The sequence below is a fragment of the Vombatus ursinus genome, unplaced genomic scaffold, assembly GCF_900497805.2.
Source record: "Vombatus ursinus unplaced genomic scaffold, bare-nosed wombat genome assembly UNPS02014821.1, whole genome shotgun sequence".
Lineage (NCBI taxonomy): Eukaryota > Metazoa > Chordata > Mammalia > Diprotodontia > Vombatidae > Vombatus > Vombatus ursinus.
The window spans coordinates 39,430,365-39,439,109 of record NW_020954599.1 but is presented as its reverse complement, the minus strand read 5'-3'; the positions used below and the strand labels follow the sequence as shown (position 1 = coordinate 39,439,109).

The 8,745-nt window shown below is 36.0% G+C and overlaps 1 pseudogene; it reads right to left on the bottom strand.

Moving 5' to 3' along the window:
* Nucleotides 1-1,247: 1,247 nt before the first annotated feature.
* Nucleotides 1,248-8,745, bottom strand: part of LOC114024450 — a 30,577-nt pseudogene continuing 23,079 nt past the window's right edge.

Below are 8,745 nucleotides of genomic sequence, written 5' to 3'. Positions count from 1 at the left end.
CAACCAATATGCGTTAGAGATGGAATGTGAACCCAAGTATTATTGACACTAAAGTGATTATGACTCTATCCACTATGTCATGCTATCTTTCATTAGCACTGACAAATTTAATAAAGTACTTTAAACTAAGTATATAGTGATGTTCCATACTATTCTGAATGTCTTAATACTTCAAACATCTATGATTTTGTCAATGTGGGTATTTCTTCCACTGACCTATATTACAACTCCTTTGTATTTTTTTAAGCTGGTGGAGCACTTTAATTCTTGAGAGTTTCTTCCTAGGAAGGCAGTATACAGAAGTTAAGTCAACTCCTGTAAAGGGAAAATCAACAGTCAGACATCACTACTAGTAGGGTTTGATGCTAGTGACACATTTAAAAAATGTTGGACCACAAATGATTCTGAAACAGCATTAATCTGCTAATATGACATAGTAGTAGGAATAGGGGATAGGCAGTAGGAATTGACCCCATTCAGTTACTAGTTTTGCTCCAAAGAGCTAAAACCACTTTAAAAGGTCAGCACAACAAGCATCACACACATTCCTGTAAAGTGAGAAGCAAAGCAACATCTTCATTTTACAGGCAGGTAAGCAAAGGCAGGGGAAAAAATGTGACGACTAAAGGGACACGGTAGTCATTTTATAGAGAACAGAACCCAGGTGATGTAACTCACCATGTATATCAAGTGGAAGAGATATGAAAAACTTTACTTCCTCCTTTCCTACTTGTTTACCTGTATGGGAAGGGAGGAATTGTAGACCAAGGTAAGGCAGCTCACCAAGTAAAGCATTACAGTAGCAACCCTGTTCCCCTTATTCTGAACACCACTCCCTTCATCATGCTTTCCTCCAATCTATTCATAGAATGAGCCTTCTCAACTGAAGCCCAGAGTAATTTGCCCAAGATCACACAACTGCTTAGTAGCAAAGCTAGACTAAACTTAGGCCTCCTGACTCCTGGTCCTGGGGTCCTTCCTTTACACCGCCTATTCTAATTATTCCTTACCTAAGTTGAGACCATCTTCTATTGGCATGTGACGTGATTTGTAGGTTGGGAAAAGTTAGAGTGGGAGGGAAAAGTTAGGGGAAGTGGCTTATATAGAAAATGAGTCTGCCCATTTTCAAGTCAAGATATGGAGAGACTATGGGGAGAGGGGCAATAGAAGTGGAAAATTTAGTGGATACCAAATTAAATAAGAAACCACCTCCAACTTAACCATTTTAAAATGTTTGCCTTTAATTTTTAAAGGTTAGGTCCACAAGGTGGTCTCTAAGGAGGAATGAAAACTTTCCTTTGATTTTTCCCTCTAGATTTGTAATGTTTCTTAGGGTCCCTATTTCTTTCTTCCCTAGCTAAAGTCTTTGTGGCAATGGAATGACAGCTAAGTTTGCCTCCTGCACTCTTCTTTTCACCCTCCTGGTCACTCATATGCTGAATTGCTTTGCATGGTAATTTCTCAGAATGGGCAATCCATTTTTTCATTAAGTCCAGTAGTATAGGGATAAGACTCATAACTCCTCCATTGTGATTCCTTGCCTCATCATAGCTCGAGTGGTTTACCACATCATGAGGGTATCTTGCTCACAGGCTGGTCAGGTCATTGCTTTGGCTAACAAGGATTTTGCATTTCTCCAAGATATTGTTGGTGACTAGGGTGCCAGGATTCAGGGACTCATATTGTTGGCAGAGCTTGCTCAACTCAGTGCAGAGTTTCAGGAACATGTGAAGGATCCGACTGTCAGTGCTATCATTACAATAGTGGTCTATGTAGTTCTGCACCTGACTGATGCTTGAGATGGGTCTGATCTTGCCGTGAGCATGCTCTGTATTTTTAGTAAAGGTATTCTTAACCTGGAGTTCATGGACTCCAGGGAACTTGGATGGGGGAAAACACATCTACATTTTCACAAACCTCAAACTGAACTTTATCATTTTCTTCAATTATGAATGTAGGTAACAAACTTTTTTTTTTCCTACGTAGGGGTCTGATTGCTTTACCAAAATGCCAAAGGGTCCAGAATATACAAAAAAGGTTAAGAAATCTTGCTTTATTAGAATTTCTGAGTGTTATAAGACTTATCATTCACTGTCAATCTTATAATGAGTCTCTCTCCAAACCAGATATACAGAGTATGAACAGAACTATATTTGAAGTCTTTCTAGATTAGTAAAAGTGGCTAGAATTTCTCCTCTGTTAGAATAGCTTTTGAGACCCTAGGGTTACCTTTATGTCATAATGAAGCATTTGGATATAAATTTAGAGGACAGTTTTCCTTTATTATTTTTTTGCTAATATGAGAAAAAATAGAAGTTTTTTAAGGATATAAAATATAAAATTAATGACATATTAAAATATGAACTTGTGATTAAATATAAGAATGAAAAAAATTATTGAACACATACTCTGTGCCAAGAACTGTGTTAAGAAGTAAAGACATAAATCCCAAAGTGGAGAAGGTCCCTTCATTCAAGGAGTTTGCATTTTAATGGAGCATTCACATATAGGTGAGTGGTGGCTGGGGAGGGGCAGCATTTTGGTTCAGAAAGCCATAGAAATATAGAGTTAAACCATACATGAATAGATTGGCACTTCCTTTCTAGTATCAATGGAAATATTGATGCAGTATATTTTATAAAACATGTTCACAGCTATTTTCTTATCTACATCCTCATCTGATTGGAACATATTCATTTGCCCTTTTTCATAAGGGCCATCTCCTTTAGCAACTTAGAATCTAGCTGGAGAGGATAAAATAAAACCATGTGAATGGACAATTAAAGAATCATTAATTATTAAATGTTGTAACATCATCTATAAATGTAACAGCAGTTTAAAAAAAAGAAGAGATTAATGTAGGCTAGATGAGTTAGAGAAGCAATTTGGAACTTGACTATGATCTTTTTGGACAGCTAGTATTATAATTTGTTTTGCTTAATTACTCATATTTGTTACAAGAACTTTTCTTTCTTTTCTTTTTCTTTAATTCTCTCCTCTCCTCTCTTCTCCATTTCAATAAAAAAGAATCATTGAGACTTCTTTTATTTTAAATGTAGAGACAATAGGAAGAACGGGAAGGACTGCAGACATGCAGAGCAGCTTTGGACTTCATATATACTTAAAAGAAAAGTAAGTTGAAGAGACTAGAAATCTGCAGTTTCATGTACAATTTTCCTTTTTTTTTCTATTTTATCATGTATATGGAAATGTTCATTTTATTTGTTCAGTGTATAATATTTTTTTTTCAAATCAATAAGCATGATTTTATTTTACTCATCTATAAGGTTGAGAAAAGCAATGTGGATAGATACTGGTCCCAAATAAGGAAGACCTGGGTTGAGTTTTTGTCTCTGACAGTAGTTATTCACTATGGATAAGTCACTTAAAATCTCAATGCCCTAAGCAACCTCTAAGGGACTATAAAATGAAGTGCAGATGCTATTACACAGTGCTAGAGGTGTTGTCCAGGAATTCCCTACACTGTTGAAAATATAGGTACAATGGTGGTTGAGCTTGAATTATAATTCAATTTCAAATTTCTGATCTTCTGAATATTTAAATTTATAAATTTAAAGATATGAGTCATTAAGATATGGCTTTTAAGAGAATCCACGTAGAAACATGGATATTCTTTTTAAAAGAATATGAATATTTACTACTACTAGCAATTAACTTTCATTTTATTAGTTTTATTCAATTATAATAAGCAGTCATTGTATCCATATACATGGTAGTATATGGAATATTAAATATAAGAGAATAACACTGAATAATAGAATAATACCATAACTCTACCAAAAAAATCATAACAAGATTGATGATTTTAATGATGATTTCTAGTATTTATAAAACCTTTTGAAGTGTGTGAATTGCCTTGCATATTATCTCATTTAAACCTCATTACTACCCTGTGTGTAACAGGCATCATCATCCCCATTTTAAAAAATTTTTATTTTAATTTCATTTACAAATTCTCTGGCTTTCTCCTCCCCCTCCAACTTCAAAAAAGTAAAGCAAAATAAAATCCATTACAAATATATATAGTTAGGCAAAATAAATTCCTACATGAGCCATTAGCCATATCCCACTATAAAAAGAAAGAAAAAAATAAGAAAGATGAAAGAAGAAAAAGGCCCTATGCTTCATTCTTCATTCTGAGTTTCTCTCCTTTATACCTAGAGGTGGATAACATATTCCATCTAGAGTCTTTTGGAGGGACAGGTAGGTGATGCAGTGGATAGAGCACTGGCCCTGGAGTCAGGAGGACCTGAGTTCAAATCTGACCTCAGACATATAACACTTACTAGCTGCGTGACCCTGGGCAAGTCACTTAACCCCATTGCCTAACCCCGCCCCCCCCCCCCCAAAAAAAGTCTTTTGGAATTATGGTTGCTCATTGTGTTGATTAGAGTTCCTAAGTCTTACACACACACACACACATGCATTGCTCAGTATTGATCTTAATTCATTCACAATATAAGTTTTAGCAAAATGTAGTTTTTCAGTGTAGGTTATTCTTGATTATAAGTCTAGATCCATTGCATTCTAGAATATCCTATTTCTAGCTCTCTGTTTATTTCATGTGTGATCCTGAAGGTGGCTTCACAGTACTTAAGTTCTTTCTTTCTGACTGTTCGCAGTCACTTTTTTCCTCCTTGATCTTGGAGCTACAGGGTCTACAATATTCCTGGAACCTTTCATTTTGGTGTTTCTTTTGTAGGTGACAAGTGGAATGTTTCAATTTCTACTTTGTCCTTGTGCTCCAAGATATCTGGGAAGTTTTATGATTTCTTGAAATATGATTTTTAGACTCTTTGTTGTTGTTGTTTCTGATTGGGAGGTAGTCCAATGATTCTTACCTTATTTCTCCCTGAACTCTTTTCTAGTATAATTATTTTTCCTCTCAGATATTTTAATTTTCTTCTATTTTTTTCCATTTTTTGACCTTCTTTTCATTTTTTTTTGATGTCTTATAGAACTGTTTGCTTCTGTTTGGTCAATTCTAATTTTAAGGAATTACTTTGTACCTCAATAAGGTTTTATACCTCTTCACCAAGCAGTTAATTCTCTTTTCATTTTTCTTCCATAAGTCTCATTTGGTTTAATTTTTTTTCTTACCAAAAAAAGAGAAAGAAAACAATATTATTTTATTTTTAAATTCTTTTTAGGCTTCTGTCCAAAATGCAGTTTTTCTTTGAGGCTTTGAGGCTGAACTTTGTGCACCATGGGATGGGGGAGATGTCTGACTTAAGCTTCTGAATGTTCATATCCTTCTATTCTATTGTTTTTACAATTTGGTGTGGAGGCCAGCAAATTATTAATGCTTCCAAAATGGTGTAATCCAGGATAAGGTTTGTTCACTGCCTCCTAATATGAGTTCTTCAATTTCCAGACCTAGGTTTGAAGCTGTTGGCTTGTCTATGGTTGAGTTTCATTAGATTACTGCTGAACTTAGTCACATTTAGACCACTGAAAGGTAATACAGGCTCAGAGTGACTAAACTCCTTTTTGCCTGTTGCTCTGGGACTTACCCTCTTTATTCCATTGTAGGTTTATGTGATGAACTAAAGGCTAGTCACTACTCTGCTGCTAAGCTTAGTCACACAAATATGTTTCTGGAGCTTGCTGCTTGCTCTGTTCACAGTTAGGGCCTATGCTTGCTCATTAATTCCCTTCATGCTTATCTGTGACCTGGAACTGGGCAATGGATGATAGAACTGTGAGATGACACCTACTCCTACACACAACACAATTATTTCATTGAGATTTCTTTTTACTCTGATGTTTCCTGCCCTAGTACTCCAAGTCAATTCTCTTTCTACTCCTGGGCAATTAGAATGATCCCTTCCACTGTCAACACATAGAGATCCTGGCCACCCTCATCTATTGCCTATAGACCTCTACCCAGACTACCCTGCATGAGAGGGAAAAATGATTCACTAAGACTTTTTCAGTTCTTGAACAAAATTCATTCAGGTGAATTTTCTCATTGTGGAGGCTGTATGCTGGGCCAGCTACTACCTATGTCTGGATATTCTTTAATAACTAAAAGAAGAAGGACTAAGTGATTCAGATTGACATGGGATTTCACAGGAAAATGAGAATATATTTCTCAAGACAAGGCAGAAACTCAAACTCTAAACCATGACTGCATGAGATTTTATAGAAAAAACAACTCCTTCAAAATTCTACTGCCCCACAGCAACATTTATTCCCTTCTTAATGGAAATGTTCTGATCATTTAGCAATGGGGATGAATTGAGCCCTGAATAATTAATTACAATGAAAAATGGGGGTAAATGATTCTAGCCCTTTAATTAGAGACCTACCAGGTGTAGTGAAAAATATCTGCTTCTTATTTAATAAAGCCCTTCTTCCAGCTCAGGCAATGAGCTTTCCCTGGAGCTCACTTACAAGGCCAGCTTTTTGTAGACTACATGAGTTCTGTTTAACTCTCCTCTAGCATAAATGAATCTACATCTCAAGATGTATAAAACTGATGAAATAATTATTTAAAATTGTTCCAGAAGCTTCCTTCTATGAAGGAAAGAGGTGAATAGTAAAAATAACTTAGGCCAGAGTAGTCATATTTTCCTTTTATAGCATGACAGGTAAAATATTACTGTAGTCTACTGTTTCTTAAAAGATTTTTTAAATTCTTAAAAATTCTGTTCCAAATTCACCTTTCTGATCAATACAATGATCCACCACAACTCTAAAGTACTCATGGTATCAAATGCCATCTGCCTCCAGATTGAGGACTGATTGGCTCAGAGTAAAGAGATTTTCCCCTTTCTTTTTTTTTTTCTTAACGTGGCTAATGGGGAAATATGTTTTGAATAACTCTAAATGTATAATGGGTCTTGTATTTCTTGCCTTCTCAAGGGTAGGTGAGGGGGTGGAGGGATGGTGAGACTGTAGAACTGAAAATAAAGATAAATTTTAAATAAAATATGAAAAAAACCCTCTTCTTTATTCAAAAATATTTGAGACCTAGAATTAAAATGTAATTTTAGAAGGGAATGCACTGAGGAATCTCATTCAACCTTGATCATTCCCAAGGTTTTATTCTTTGAACTCCAAATCCTCCCTTCACCCCAGATTTTGGTTAATGGATAACTATTTATCTGTGTTTTGTTTTCATATGTCAGATTTTATTAGGAGTCTCCTGTATGAAGAAAAATATACTAGGCATTACAAGAGAGAGAAAGTTTTGAGGAAGCATAGTTCCTGCCCTCATGAAATGTAGAGCTGATAATTTTCACTGTTACAGAATTATTTCTTGGGATTACTATTGTTCCCTGTAAAAATACAAATACATTCCCAAAATTTAATCAACAAACAATGATACTTTAAAGTGAAGTACAATTATTAGACTTTTTTTAAATGGAATCCAGCTTAAGCAAAATTTGAGAGAAAAGGGAAAGGTCAATGGTGTGATAGCTAGAAAGATCAGAAAATTTCCTAGAACTCAATATTCAAAGCGGGAAGTGAGGGAGGTGGGAATCTTTTGGCTTTTAGGGAGCAAATGTAGATCCTATGTATTGAAACCTAATGGCAAGACAAAAATCAAGATCACTGGCAATGGGCTAGGATGTAGTGGAGGACCTTGACATCTTTAATGTCTTACCAAGTTCTAAGTGCTCCATAGCTCCTGCTTCAGCCATCTTCATGGACATTGGAATAAATTGTTCTCATCTGCATATTCCATTAGGGGAAATCTTCACATGCTTGGGGTAGACATCATCCTAACTCACCAATAGGTTAAAACCTGTCCATTACCCTCAACCTGGTTTAGCTTGTCCCACAGACAATTTTACTAATGTGTTGCAGCTGCACATGCTGCAGCTTCTTGGAGTCACAGATGAGGGTTGATTGACAGGTGGACACTAAAGGTGGATGGCCAGCCTTTTTCGGGATGAGAAGCCTTTTCAAGTCTTCAGTCTCAATTCTATTGTGAATTAAATCTCCACCCTTGTATTCTCTACTTTTGTAACCTTACTTACTATCCATTGATCCCAAATTCAAGTTCCTTTGTGACCTTACCCACCACCCACTTAACTCAAATTCAAGTTGATCCAATCCAAGGTGTTGCAAACTATACCTATGGTTGCATACTAATCTTATCATTTGAAGATTACTCTCATCTCCCAATGAAGCAATAATGGAGAAAAACAGTGACTCAATTCTCCTCCTCACTAGTAGGGATTGTCTTACCTTTGCTAGGGGAGGTCCAAATGTTGCCTGTCAGGACAATCAAAAGGAAGACACATCTAGGTTTAAAAGACCCTGTTAGCCCTCACTCTGGGTCTTTTGGTCATTGAGAGAGGCTATTGACCCAATTTATTGGTTACTGCTAGGCTAACTAATAAATGGATCATGCTTAGAACCTTGTCTCTCAGTTTACCTTAATTTACAAATGTAATACAGGGCTCTTCATGCCCCATTTGATGTTGTTCCTACATATAATGACCAAGTCAGTCCCCTCCCCCTGCCACAACACTATACCTGGAGGGTTTTTTTTTTTTCAGAACAGTCTTTGCCTCTGGAACAGCTGTTGCCCTTTCTGCTTTCTACAACTAGTTGAGAGCAATTTTATACTTGCTTCTGGGGAGGGTTTCTTAGTCTTTTTTTGTGCCATAGACCTCTTTGTGATCTGGTGAAGCTTATGGATTCCTGATCAAAATAATGTCATTAAATGTATAAAATTAAATGTATAAAGCTCCAAATGAAACTAATTAC